Here is a 15,182-nt window from a genome sequence, read left to right as displayed (position 1 = left end):
CTGCATCACAGAGGATCAAGAAACTCCAGTTGACAGCGACCCTGTCTAAAAGTAAAGAAGAAGTCATTGCACAGTAGGGGATTGGCTTCATGTTTGTGATCTTTGCCCTGTTATCTCTCATTTCTGGAGTCAAGGTTTCCACTTGATCAGCATAAAGCTTCAGGTATCATTGCTCCCTGATCCAATGTGAGCACCTTTTGGCATATCCAATGATCCTGGGCTGTCCAAGTACTCAAAGCAATACTTTTTATTGCAACATTAATTGCGAAATCTCTTATTCTGCAACAATGGAAGACTCCCCAATCTCCAGTATATGATCTCTAGGAGAAACAAATGAAAACAGTCCCTTCAAAAGAACTTTTGCATGCATTAAGAATTGGGGCCACTCGGAAGCACCATTTGGTATGGGACAAGGCTGCTCTGTGTTAAACACCACAACCTAAACTGAAAGACATGAATCAACATGACTCCATGAAGTATTATTCTGTTATTACTATACAAAAGAGTCATAAAAGGCAACGTATTTTATTGTGTTGTGACCTTTATGAACAATTTGTAATCATGATTTGATTTGTAACTTTGATGTCCCATCACCGATAATGCTAATAAAATCCAGAATAAAAACAATTTATTAAAAAAAAATATATATACTCTGACTCTGATCAGCACTCGGATGATGATAGCCACTACATACCACCAGCGCAGTATGTGAGTGCAACTGCCCTATCGCATCAAACAAAAATATTAAATAAACTCCAGCACTATTCGTTGGTCTTCCACTGCCTTCGAGCCATGGCCGGACCCGAAAAGCAAGTCCAGATGACCAACCTTCGGGTTCGGCACCGAGATTAAAGACTAAAATGCATTCGGCATCGAACAAACAGACTCTAACAACGGACTCAGAATCAAGCTGAAAATCAGAAGGGACATCTTCGGAGCTGATGTTTTCGGTTTGAGCAAAACACTCCACACATAAACCTTCAGAGTCGAGAGACACTGGTAGCAAGCAAACTACTTCTACCCATGAACGCGTGGACATGAAAACTATTTTAGAGGTGATGGGCGCTAAACAGCGAAAACTACACATTCAAAGGAACACAGGAAGAATAATTGCTTCCCTTCCAATGTCCTTTAAGAGAAAGTTGACTTTTAAAGACACTTTAAAGGATGTACCTACATCGAAAAAGGTCTCCGAAGACAAACAGCAGGAAGAGGCTACAAAGCATAAGCAACGTTCACCACCAAATTCTCCTGTTCTTCCTTCCACACCATCACCACCACCATTACCCACATATGAAGCACAGTTGTCACCACACACATCTTCACTATCACCACACAGGGATGACTTTAGTGATGACAAGCAGAACAAAGATCCATGGGATACATATGATCCTGATCCCATTCTGCCAAATGATCCAGACTTATATCCTGCTAGACCTTCATCACCAGAAGACACTAAACATACAATCAAGTAGTAGCCAGAGCTGCTGCCAATCATAATGTGCAGATGTATACAGATCAGATAGAACAAGATTTCCTTTTTAAACCACTAGCGTCTACACATAAACAATATCAATGTCTTCCAGTGCTTCCAGGAATGCTCAGACATGCTTCTGATTTTTTCCAGGAACCCTTAAAAGCCAGAATTATCACTCCTAGAGTGGATAAAAAATATAAACTTGCACCCTCAGACACAGTATTTATAAAAACTCAATTACCACCTGGCTCAATTGTAGTTAGCGCAGCAAGAAAAAGGGCCAACAGTCAGTCCACAGGAGATGCTCCTCCTCCAGACAAGGAAAGTAAGAAAATAGATGCAGCAGGGAAAAAAGCAGCTTCACAAACTGTAAATCATTGGATGATAGCCAGCTCACAGGCTCTTTCGGCTAGGTATGGTAGGGCCCACTGGGATTAGATGTAAGAACTCTTGCAGAACACCAAAAGTAGAGACAACAGATAGTACCTGAAGGGCAAGCAATATCTAATATGCTATTAGATCCGCTATGGATGCAGCTGATACAGCAGCCAGAACAATCAACACCAGTGTGTTTATTAGAAGATATGCCTGGTTACGATGTTCAGGATTCAAACCTGAAATACAACAGGCTGTGTTAAATATGCCCTTTGACAAGCAACATCTTTTTGGCCCAGAGGTTGAAACAACCATAGAAAAAAATAAAAAATGGTCTGGAATAGCCAAAGCAATGGGTGTGTTAGATACCACACCCAGTAGAGGTACTTTTTGTAGGCCACAGTTTGGAGGGGGGTTCAAACCATCAACCTCAGAAACAGTAACTTCCCAACAAAAGCAAACCTCACAATTCTACACAAAAGGAACGTTTACAGGCTCCTATAGAGGATCCAACAATAGAGTAAGAGGTAAACCATCCACTTCCAGAGGTTCCTCTCAATCAAATAAACAGTGACTTTCTCACCATTCCCACAGAGCACACATTTCCTGTGGGAGGAAGACTGGTAAAATTATCTACAATGGCACATCACTACAGATCACTGGGTTCTGTGAATTATCCAACATGGTTACTGTCTAGAACTAATTTCCACGCCACCAACATTCCTCCTCATTTACACAGACTTACTCAAGAGCACCTCACTCTGTTAAAACAAAAGGTACAATTACTGCTGCTCAAAGGGGCAATAGAAACAACAAGGATCCAGAGTATATTCACTATACTTCCTCATACCAAAGAAAGATGGTACTCTCAGATCAATCCTAGATCTCAGACCCCATAGTCCTTATATATTGTCAGAACACTTCCATGTGGTCACTCTACAGGACGTCATTCACCTATTACAAAAACAGGATTACATGACAGCATTAGACCTCAAAGATGCTTATTTCCACATTCCCATACACCCAAATCATTGAAAGTATCTAAGATTTGTTGTAGCAGGAAAGCATTACCAGTTCAAAGTGCTACCATTCAGGGTAACAACAGCACCAAGGGTGTTCACCAAATGCTTAGCAGTGTTTCCAGCATTCGTCAGGAGACAACACATACATTGTCTTCCCATATCTCGACGACTGGCTTATAAAAGCCAGTACACTTCCAAGTTTGTCAACAACATACTCAATATAGAGGGCCTCTTAAGCAGGATGCAACAACAAGTACACAAATGGGAGATTCACCCACAGGTGATTCAACAATACTTCCAAATGTGGGGAACACCAAAAACAGACCTTTTCACCACAAAAGAAAACGCAAAATGCCAACGCTTCACATCGAGTTACCCACACCCTCAATCCAAAGGCAATGCTCAATGGATGAATTGGTCAGGGATATTCGCTTACGCTATTCCACCTCTCCCACTAATTACATTTATGATCAAAAAGATTAAACAAACCTCACTCACCATGATACTCATAGCTCCTATGTGGGCACGTCAACATTGGTACACAACACTACTGGACCTATCTAGCACCACATCACAAACTACCAAACAGTCCTGACCTGTTGACTCAAAGGAGAGGTCAAATCAGACATCCAAATCCCAGCATACTCAACCTGGCAATTTGGTTCCTGAAGACATAGAGTTTGGCTACTTACAGCTTCTATCAGAATGTATGGATATTCTAAAGGAAGCACGCAAACCCACAACTAGACTATGTTATGCAGCTAAATGGAAGCGGTTTGTCTACTGTGATCAGGATAAAAACATTGACCCACTTAAAGCATCAGTAAAGGATATTGTTTGATATTTGCTGCACTTACAAAAAGCAAACCTTGCATATTCTTCTATTACAGTCCATTTAACAGCAATATCTGCTTACCTCCAAAGCAGACAACATATTTCCCTGTTTAGGATTCCTGTTATAAAAGCTTTTTGGAGGGTCTTAAGAGGGTTATTCCACCTAGAGCTCCACCAGCCCCTGTGTGGAATCCTAACATTGAACTCACCAGACTTATGGGGCCACCTTTTCAACCCATGCATCCTTGCCCTCTTCAGTTTTATCATGGAACGTTGCTTTTTTTGTAGCAATCACTTCTTTATGGACAGTTAGTGAAATTCAAGCATTCACTTTAGAGTAACCTTTCTTTCAAATTCACAAAAACAAAATAGTTTTTAGAACAAACCCAAAATTCCTACCAAAGGTAGTTTCACCCTTTCATGTGAATCAGTCGGTAGAATTGCCAGTCTTCTTTCCACAACCAGATTCAGTTGCTGAAAGAGTTCTTCACACCCTTTATGTTAAAAGAGCTCTCATGTACTATATAGACAGAATAAAAGATTTCAGAAAATTCAAGCAACTTTTTGTGTTATTTCAACAAACTCACAAATGTTGCACGATGGATAGTGAAATGTATGCAAACCTGCTATCTTAAAGTTAAAAGGCAGTTACCAGTAACTCCCAAAGCTAATTCCACTAGGAAAAAAGAAGGCATTCTTAGGGAATATACCAATGGCAGACATATGTAAAGCAGCCACATGGTCTACACCTCACACATTTACTAAACACTACTGTGAGGATGTATTATCTCGCCAACAAACAAATGTTGGACAGGCAGTGCTTAGAACACTATTTCAAACTACTCCAACTCCTACAGGCTAGCCACCGCTTATTTTCAGGAGGTGACTGCTTTACAGTCTATGCATAGCATGTGAATCTACAGCACCACATGCCACAAACAGATGTCTACTGGGTAAGTAAAATTTTCCATATATGTATATATATCTCCCCCCAAAAAAACAAAGGTTACAGGGACCCACCAAACTGTAGATATTCAGCTGTTACAATTATTTCAAGTAACTATAACTTGTGCCCCAAGGTGTAACTATAACTCGTGCCCCACCGTGCACAGATTGCAGATCAATAATTTTACTGCAAATGTTTCAGTGATATTATCAATGACGACGGAAAAAGCAGTAAAAACGAGGTAAACGCAAGGAGAAGGTATTAAAAAAAACAGTTGGAAAAGCAATAAAGCAGTGAGGACAAGGGAAAAGCAAGGAGAAGACAAACAAAATAACAGAGGCAAAAGCAAGAAGAAAGCAGTGAAAACAATTAGAAGGCACTCAAAAAGGAGGGGAAAGCAAGGAGAAAGCATTGAATATGAGGGAAAAGCAACAAGAAGGCACCCAAAATATGCGGTAGGGTGGGTTAAATATCTTTTATTGTTTTTTATCCTTAAACAGTATATTCCCCAATTTTAGCAATTACCCCCCCCTCCCCCCATATTGCACTTAATCAACATATTGAGTTAAAACGCTGACAGTTATTGATGGGCTGTTCCTTGCAGTGTACGCGTCCAAAGTTTTATATGGTCGGTGTGGGAGCGGTTTCTGATTCAGCAACTGAGGCCAACATGGCATTTTCAGGGGTTGGGTAGTTCAGGGTTTTCAGGCACTCCAGTAATGCATCCCATTGTGTTGCGCTATCTCTGGGTCTCCGTCCCTGGAGCGCTTCTCTTAGTAGTACTATTCCCTCAGTTTCTGCCCATTTTTCTGTTGCTTCCTGCCAGTTTTTAATCTGCGGGCCCACTGGGTCTTTCCAGTGTGAGGTGATTTCTCTTTTGGCCAGGACGAGAGCTAGCTCAACAAACTTATTTGTTATTTTGTGAGCTGCAGGGCGCGGAAAGTCTCCCAATAATGCCACCATCGGGAACATGGAAATCGTCCTGTCAGTGCAGGCGGAGATTCTCCGAAAGATCTTTGTCCAGTATGTACTGAGTTGCGGGCAACTCCACAATATGTGCACCAGACCTGCCGCTATTTCGGCACATCTAGGACATCTTGCTTCATTTGTGGTATATATTTCATTTATCATTTGCGGGGTTAGATAGGCCCTATGGTAAATATATAAATTAATTAGTTTGAATCTGCCGTTTCTTGATACCGAATAAATATGAGAGGTGATCTTTGCCCACTGTGCATCTTCAATGGGTGTGTTTAATTCAATTTGCCACTTATTTCTAAGTTTGCTTAGGGGTGTGCATGTGCTGCTTTGTAGAGATTTGTATATTTCTGAAATCACTCCTTTCTTCTCCCCAGTTGTGCAAAGGATGTTACAGCCGCTGTGTATTGGGGGTTCGAGGGCTGCTGTCCCCCAGGTTTTTTGTGCAGTTCTGGTGATCGCGCTATATGTGAGGAATAGTCCAGTTGGGAGATTGAAAGGGGCTTGAAGCTCCGAATAAGTGCTGAGTCTCCCATTGTCATATATGTCGCCTAGTTTTGTGATGTTATGTTCCCCAAGCTTATTGAGGCCTTTAAGCATTTGGTCCCCCATAGTAACTGCCAGGCAGTCCAAGGGTGCTTCTGGGGTGTAGGGAGCCTTTGTATTGGTGTGTCTTAGGAATTGTTCCCAGCAGTGTCGAATTGCTTTCCACTCTATGGGCAGTTGCGGTTTTTGCTTCCTGGGGTTTATTATTATCCCTAATACTTTTTTGGGTGAGCAGTTCAGAGGGATCCGTAGCTCCTTCGCTCCTGGAGGTTCGCTGATAAGTTTTGCTAGTTATTGTAGTTGTCCTGCCCAGTAATAAATTTCTAGGTTTGGGGCCGCCAGTCCACCCTCGGCAGTGGTTCTCTGCAGTAAATTTGGTGCAATTCTATGTCTACCCGATCCCCATATAAAGCTCTCGAACAGAGATGCCATACTTCTAAATACTACTTTTGGTATTACCAGTGGGATAGTAGCGAAGTAGTGTAGCATTCTGGGCAGCACTATCATTTTGAGTAGGGCGGTCCTGCCGGTTACCGCCGGTGGCAGTGTCTCCCAGAATCGCATGCTAGACATAACTCCGCTAAGTGCTCTATGAATATTACCTTCTAGGAGGTCCTCCTTGGTGTGGTATATGTTTACCCCTAGGTATTTGAATGTAGCATGTGACCAAGGCAAGCGTCTTGTTTCATTCGGTTCGGTTGTACTTCTATGTGCGGGGAATATGGTGGACTTCCTCCAATTAATTCGGAGTCTGGAAGCCCCTCCATAGCTCTCTAGCATGGTTATTACTCCGGGTAGGTCTTCTTCCAAACTTCGAAGGAAGAGCACCATGTTGTCAGCATAAAGGGCGATGTAGTGTGTCCAGTTATTAATAGGTATGCCTTTGTAGTGTCGGCCAGTTCTGGCCATTTGTGCCAGGGGCTCTACTGCCACTGCGAAAAGGAGAGGGGATAGTGGGCAGCCCTGTCTAGTTCCCCTACCTGTCGAGAAGGAGTCAGATATAGTGCTACCTGTTTTCACTCTAGCAGTTGGATTTGAGTACAATAGTTTAGTCCAACGTGTAAATCCCTCTCCCATTCCCAATTTCAGCATGACCTGTTCCAGGTAGTCCCATCGCAGGCAGTCGAATACCTTCTCTATATCTATTGAGATGATCGCTGACTGCGACATTTCCGGGGGTATGGAGCGGAGAACCGACACCAGACGCCTAATATTTGGTGCAGTGCTGCGTTGTGGGATGAAACCGGACTGATCCTGGTGGATTAATGATGGCATATGTGGTAAAAGTCTGTTCGCCAGTATCCGGCTCAATATTTTATAGTCTATATTAAGCATGGACAATGGGCGATAGGAGCGGACATCGGATGGAGGCCTGTCAGGGTTTAATAAAGGGATCATGATGGCTTCATTAGTAGATTGGGGCAGTTCATTACTGTTCCATGCTTCCGTGTATACTGCGCTGAGGTGTGGGGCTAACAGGTCCTGGTATAGGAGGTAGAACTCGAGTGGGAGTCCCTCGGATCCAGGGACTTTGCCCTTGGCCATGCCTTGGATCGCTGTTTTGATTTCTGCAATTGTAATTGGGGCTGCTAAGGCGTTCTCCTCCTCCCCAAGTTTGGGGAGGGCGAGATCTTCCAGATCTTGTAGTTGGAGATTAGTTCGTGTTTTAGTGTTTTGGGGGGGTGCATATAATGTTGAATAGTAGTTAACAAAGCTTGTATTAATTTCTTTTTGACTATAAACATTGGTGCCTGGGGTGTCTTCAATTTCCACTATGATAGTTTGTTGTTTGGGTGGGCTAGCCAGCCATGCCAGTAAGGCCTCTTTTTTATCCCCCGCTGAATGTTGTTTGACTAGATAGTGTTTATAATCATGTCGCGATAATCTAATATTCACCTCCGCAATTTTTTTTTGGGTGTCTTTCATCAGGGGCGCCAGCTCAGGTTGTGTGGGGCGTCTACACTCGAGGTCCCTGAGGGAGTCCTCCAATCTACGCAGCTCATTTTCCATTGATTTCTGGACCCCTATGTTCTCGCTAATACAGGTGCCCCTCACGACTGTCTTGAATGCTTCCCATTCAATGGATCTGGAGGATGCTGTCTGCGTGTTTTGTTTAAAAAAACTCTACTATGGTTGTATGTAAAAAGTGTTTAAGTGCCTCGTCTTCGAGCATTTCTGCTCTCAGGTGCCATGTTGGGATTGTCGCTCTTACTCTTTCCCAAGACAGCGACAACAACAGGGGGTTATGATCAGAGATTGTACGGCTCAGATATTCGATAGAAACTACTTCATTTTGAATTTCAGGGGAAGCTAGAAAAGTGTCCAGCCTCACATGCAGATCATGTACCGCAGAGTAATACGAATAGTCCAGATTTTTTTGGATTGAGCTGTCTCCAGCTATCTCTTAGTTGCCAGTGTTTCTGCCAGTCTGCGAATGATTTGGCGGTTTTTAGTGTTGGGGAGTGTGTGAGGGGAGGGTGCGATCTGTCCAGGTCAATATTGGCTATGCAGTTAAAATCTCCTCCAATCAAGCTAGGGCCCGTCAAGTGAGTGCCTATTTCCAGTGACAATTTATCAAGGAATTTCCCCTGTTCCTGATTGGGTGCGTATATCCCACTTAGTGTTATTTCTCTTCCCTCTAGTCTCCCGGATACTACTACGAATCTACCATCTTTGTCTATAGTCTTGTGTAGGACCTGAAAGGGCACCCCTGGTTGAATCCAGATCAGAACTCCCCTTGCAATGCTGAATATTTAGTGGCAATTATTTGGCCTCTCCATCGTTTCTTAAGGGCGTTAACTTCCTGTTCCACCAGGTGGGTCTCTTGTAATAATGCTATGCCGATTCCCCTGCGTTTTAAATGATTGTACACTTTATATCGTTTGGATATATTGTTAAGGTCTATTATGTTCCAGGTTATTATTTTATATGTTGTGGTCCCTATTTTGGTTACTTAGCTTGTGGTGGGGCGCGTTTTATTGCTTGAACTGTCAGCTACATTAGTGATAAGTGCATAACTAACTCCCTGTATTAACTTGAAAGATTCAATTCCCAACTCCCACTCCCCAGGACCGGTGATCGGAACTTTCCCCGTCCAAACCATTTTAACTTGTCTGAAAGTCCTATAGGTGGGTGGCGTGCCAGTGACCTAGAGCCTACACTCAAGGCCGGTTCCGGGGCCCAGCGTGGTTAAATTAAGCTGCCCAATAAGCTATTACACAAGTCGTACCTAGTGTGGGTCCACCAGGCCATCAACTTCTAGTTAGCTAGATCATACCGGTTGGTTCGCCACATCTTTCTTTTAATGCCAGTTCTGACGGTGGAGGATCAGATAATTTCTTCTGAGGATCTCGGAGTCACTTTTGGTAGGCTGGTGAGGGTGTTGCGCGATGAGATCGATGATCCCCCACAGCTCTAGTCGCGATCTGAGGTGTGACCAGAGTTTTGTGATGGGAGGAAGAAGTCTCCGCTCAGTGCTGCAGCTGCATCCACTGCTTCACGCATTTCTTGAAGTGCCTGGTATCTCGGGAGAGCAATCTCTTTGTTTCGTTTGGAGGGTCTGCTGCGCTTCCTGGAAGTTGTATTATGCGTCTCTCCTCGGGGGCCCGGAGTTAAGATGTTCTTGGCTTCAAGCCATTCCTCGACTACTTGTGGGGAGGTTAAAAAATGGGACTTCCCTTCATATTCCACTCTAAGTTTGGCCGGGAAAAGCATGGCATATTTGATTCCATTTTCGCGGAGGATATGTTTGGGGTTATTGAAAGAGGCCTTCTGTACCTGTGTGCTTTTGGTGAAGTCCGGAAAGAGCATAACCCGCTAGTTATCTAACATGATTTCGCCTTTCAAGCATGATTGTGCCAGAATGTAATCTCTGTCCTTAAAATGCAGGAGTTTTGCCACTATTGGGCGAGCTCTTGCTCCAGGGGGAGGAGGTCTTCCGGGTACCCTATGAGCTCTTTCTATGGCAAAAAACGAGGATAAACCTTCAGGAGGAATTGTGACTTTGATCCAGTTTTCTAAGAAGGATTCCATGCTTGCTGCCGCCGTTTCTGCTCCTTCTGGAATGCCAATTAATCTTAAGTTACTCCTGCGGGCGCGGTTTTCAGCGTCTTCTGCTCTTGTTTCTAGGGCCTTTATACGAGAGGTAATGTCCAGGATTTCTTTGGTAGCTGATTTCTAAGTCGAGGCGACGAGCTCAAGCACCTTTTCATTTGTTCCCACTCTTTCTGTGAGTCTGCGGTGGTCGTCGCGTAGCAGGGAGAGGTCGACCGACAGGTTGTCTATTTTCTGTTCAAGTGCTTCTCTAGATTCTCTGATGGCCAGAAGCTCAGTTTCGAGGGTTGTTTCCTGTTGGGTCGTGCTGTCCTGAGAGTTTGTTTTATGGGACTGATCTGAAATCTGGGTGCCGGAGGGGTTCTCCGGGCCTTGCCCCTCTCGTCTTTTGGGCTTGCCCATCCTCAAGGGCAGGTGCTTGTTCACTAGCGTAGGTGGTCTCGGCCAGTAATGGCCCGGGCTTAGTACACCAACTATGATGTCAGTCTTTCTAGCTACTTCTGAGACTCTTGGTTAAATAGCAGCGGTGGGAGAACTAGTTCTTTATAGTTGCATTCAGCACTTTACTCCTCCAGCACTTGCCATACCCAAGCGTAGTGTACAGCGCCTCTAGGCATTGTGGGATCGAATGTAGAGTGCTCCCCCGTTACTTGTTCCCGCAGTCGTGGGGGCCCGTGAATGTCATCTGGGTTCCCCCCCTTTCGTGACGTTATCCAGTGTGTCTGTAGACATGCATGGCGCTTAATATGGGGCCAGACTTGTGTTACTCCTGACGCCCACACCTTCAGGGTAGTTGGTTTGTAGTTTCCCCATCTAGAGTTCTTTTGGGTTGCGGCTCAGGGGGCCCTCATCGTAATGGTGCTGGGATCGGGTGCGCAAGCCTTGCTTCTCGCGCTCTCTCTGTTGTGGCTACCCCCTTCTTCTGTGCCCTCGCCTCCGTACCTTGCACGATGTGGGAGTATGGGGCTCCCTTAGTGTCATCAGGCCACCTGGCAGGATCCGCTCACACCTGCCGCCCACATCTCCAGGGTAGTTGGCTTGTAGTTTCCCCTTCTAGAGTTCTTTTGGGTTGCAGCTCAGGGGACCCTCATCGTAATGGTGCTGGGATCGGGGGCGCCAGCCTTGCTTCTCACGCTCTTTCGGTTGTGGCTCCCCCCTTCTTCCGGGCCCTCGACTCCGTACCTTGCACGATGTGGGAGTAAGGTGCTCCCTTAGTGTCAGGCCGCCTGGTGGGGTCTGCTCACGCTCCAGTTCCCCCGACAGTCTGGGGCCCAGTCCCGGGTGAGCCGCGCCGGCGCGTCCTCTTCCAGCCTCCTCCATACGGTCTCGCCTCTTCCCCAAACTCTGCGGAAGAGCAGGGGTGTCGCCGGGACGGTCCAGGGGCGCGGGCCGGTTCCCCCGTTCTAGGCAGGCTCTCAGCTCCTTTCCCATAAATCCGGGGTCCAGCCGATCTGAGGCCTGGAGGCGGCCGCCATCTTGATTCCTCGTGGTCGGCGAGGGTTCGTGCTATTTTCTCTGCAGCCCTTTTTCCTTGCGTCTTGGCTTTTTCGTCGGGTTTGTCGGGCGGGTTTCCGCTTGCTGGATTGTGTTTTGCCGTATTCTTAAGGGGCTTGGAAACGCTAGTATTGCAGCTGGGCCCCGGAGCTCCGCACTAAGTGTGCAGCTTCATCGGCTGCAGGCCAAGCCCCCACAACAAGTTCCTCCTTAATTGGTGGCACAGTCGTATGAGAGAGGAGAGAGAAGTCTCTGTATCCATAGTCAGCCGTTCAGAATCCTGTTGGGTTGCTTTTTTGTCACAATAGTTCTTTGCCTGATTCCCACGTTTAACTCTCTTGAGGGGAACTGGGGATAAATCATACCCAACTGACAATGAGGGGCTGGCTACCTTTTGGCAAAGAGGACCCATTTGCGGGGAAAGATACAGTAGAAATAGAGCCACTGGAGAGAGCCGGCCTAGGCCCAACCACTGAATCCTTAAAAGGCAAAATGCATTCGGCCCCAACCCCAGACCCCTGTCCAAGGTTCAGTGAAAGTCTACTCTAGGCTAGGGCAATTTCAGTATTTATAACACCCAGAGCAAATTCTAGCATATGGTCTATAGTAGTTGGTATCACTGGGGGGACTGGGGTTACGTGGGCAAAAGCATTCCCAATCACCTTCTTATTTCCCATACTGCACCCACTACAAAGCAATCAAGTTGACCAAACAGAAAGGCTAGCTAATAAGTTCGTGGTGGTTAAGCCTCTATCTCTACACAATACTCTCAACAGTACCTTAAAGATGAATCAAAAGCAAGGGCCAAGACTTGTGGCCCAGCCCAGCCTCATCCGAACGAAGACGGCCATAGACGGGCAGGCTTCACCTGGGCACGTACTGTGCTATGGGAGTCACCAAGTGCTAAATAGCGTGCGAATCAGGGCCCTGCCTCTCCAACACAGTGTGTGGCTGGGGGACGTAGTCCCACCCCAGCCTGGGTTGCCAACAGCCCCTCACGTCCAGCAATCCACAAAAGCAAGCCTGTGCCATGGGAGTCACCAAGTGCTAAATAGTGTACAAATCAGGGTTCCGCCTCTCCAACACAGAGGGTTGGTGGAGTGGGTGTAGTCTCACCCCAGCCTGGGTTGCCATAGCCCCTTGCGACCAGCGATCTACAAAAGCAAGCCTGTGCTGTGGGAATTACCAAGTGCTAAATACCGAGTGAATCAGGGCTCTGCCTCTCCACCACTGAGGGTGGCTGGGGGAAATAGTCCACCTCAGCCTGGGTCACCAACAGCCCCTTGCATCCAGCAATCCACAAAAGCAAGTTCTTGTTTAAAAAAGACCATAGTGATCCTGGTAAAAAGAAAAAAGATAATTCTTGAGAACACTGAGTAAGTATGGTGCTTTGCATCAATTGGTCATGATTTGCCAATTTGGCTACTCTGTCCATCCTAGAATATTTACACCTTAATAATGGTAAATAACTTTGGTGGTAGAGGCATTTGCTGGAAAGATCTGTGTTTTGTCTAGTGCCCATTTTGACTCAAAGTTATCATAGAGTACTAATGTGTCTCCTGGAAAGCACATCATGTAACATGCACATGATAGATTTTTTATTTTATGTAGATAGGTTAGTGAGTTACTGATTTTAACACAGAGATACTTTTGTTACTTGCTGTTCAAAAAAATCTTTCTAAAATAGCACAGTGAGCTGTGAAGGGCGACATGTGACTCCTATGCCTTGTAACCCTCACTCTCTTATGTAACATATCGTGAACATTGATGTACAAACTTACATGATTTGTTGTCAAATGAGTATGTGTGATGTATGGCTCTCTGACACCTTGCATTTTGATGAATAGTGCTAAAACAGAAATAAAAAATGATATTGAAATTGTTAATTTGTGTAGATACTGGAATAGACCAACACATTTGACATTCTTACAGTACATGCATATCTCTCATAAATGGGGACTGAACAAAATCAAAAGCATGCCTTTCTTAAGTATGTGCAAAGTGCTAACCTGTGGGCCTTTGTTTCCCCTCCACTGCATCTGCATCTAGGTGTAAGGTTTCAAATAGCTTCCAGCCAAGGATAGTCCAACAAAAGGAGGCTTGATGGCCCCTTAAATTCGGCCTTTGTTATGGGCCAGCTGGAATTTATAATTGGAAAGACCCCTTCCTGCACGTTGTTGCAGTTCAGGATTTTATAACTGGGCCAAACTTCTTGGCATTGTGGACGGCTCCCACCCTGTGGAAATAATGGGTGGACACCGTCCACTCGTATGTACCCCTTACTTGTGCCCTGCCTTTATTGTCAAGTTCACACCAAAGTTTGTGCTACATAAAACTGCAATTAAAAAACAAACATAAGAGGACTGCTCCCGACAGTGAAGTGCTGGCTTAATCACTCAGTCATTAGTGAACAACAATGATCCCAAATTGTGAGATAGGGTGGATCCATAAAACACTGGAGGTTGGACCACTATCAGTTGTGAAAAAATGAAGAATCCTCAATTGTGGGCTTTTTCAGTCCTCTGACGGTAGGATAACAAACACTAGGACACCAAGAAAAGAATAAGATAATTGCAATTCACATAGTACACTTCTAAAACCAGCGTAAACCAACTCCAGCCCTGCCTTTGACCAACTAAAGCACCACACACGGCCAGCCACTGGTACTGCAGCACACTTCCATAGCAATCAATAGAGGCAGCAGTTTAGAATAATCCCCCCGCGCCCCTTCCAAATATGAATTTAAGATAAATTAATGAAATTAGATCAGTATTTAAAATATTTATATATATTTTAAGCGCTTAGACTGCATGGCCCTTTTTTATTAGCCCTCAGTGGATTGCATGATCATGGCTGACAGGATAGTATAAGATGAGGCATTAAGACCCTGTGGATAGTCGGGTAGCAGAATGAAGGTGACCAGTAACCATACTCGTCAATTTGTGTGCATGAATCGAATTATGCATTCCATATTTTGATGTACATTCTAGATCCATGTACCTTGACCTCTATTTACCTCCAAGATAGCAATTGATCAGTTACGTTATAGTATATTGACGGACTGCAGTTTTATTTACCATGATGCCTCCTGCTCACCTTCACTTGTGGAGATGGAGCAGGAAAGGCAGTCCATGAGTCCGTTTTCTTTTCAAGTAAGTAATCTTGCACATCGGACATTATTGCCCTACCTGTGCCATGCCCTTGCCTCACTGAATTAGACTACCCTTTCTTTTAGCTATTTGATGAGTTCTCATGCCCATCTACACTGAAAGCTGTGCGTTATACACAATGATAAGCCTTTGCATTGTTGATGTTCTTAAAACTACTCATAGACAAGCTCACTCTTCCACTGCTTGGTCCCTAATGTTATCTCTGTGCCCTTTATGGGGGTGAGATGATGCATGATTTTTATATACTTGTGATATGAGGTTCTCTTTTTTGTATCCATGTTTTGACA

General features: G+C 44.9%; 1 protein-coding gene across 1 annotated transcript in view; it reads left to right on the top strand.

The window, feature by feature from the left end:
* Positions 1-15,182, top strand: part of FOCAD (focadhesin) — a 1,081,710-nt gene that overhangs the window by 357,445 nt on the left and 709,083 nt on the right. The window lies entirely within an intron of this gene.

Source organism: Pleurodeles waltl, chromosome 1_2, assembly GCF_031143425.1.
Source record: "Pleurodeles waltl isolate 20211129_DDA chromosome 1_2, aPleWal1.hap1.20221129, whole genome shotgun sequence".
Classification (NCBI taxonomy): Eukaryota; Metazoa; Chordata; class Amphibia; order Caudata; family Salamandridae; genus Pleurodeles; species Pleurodeles waltl.
This window is presented reverse-complemented; position numbering and strand designations above follow the sequence as displayed.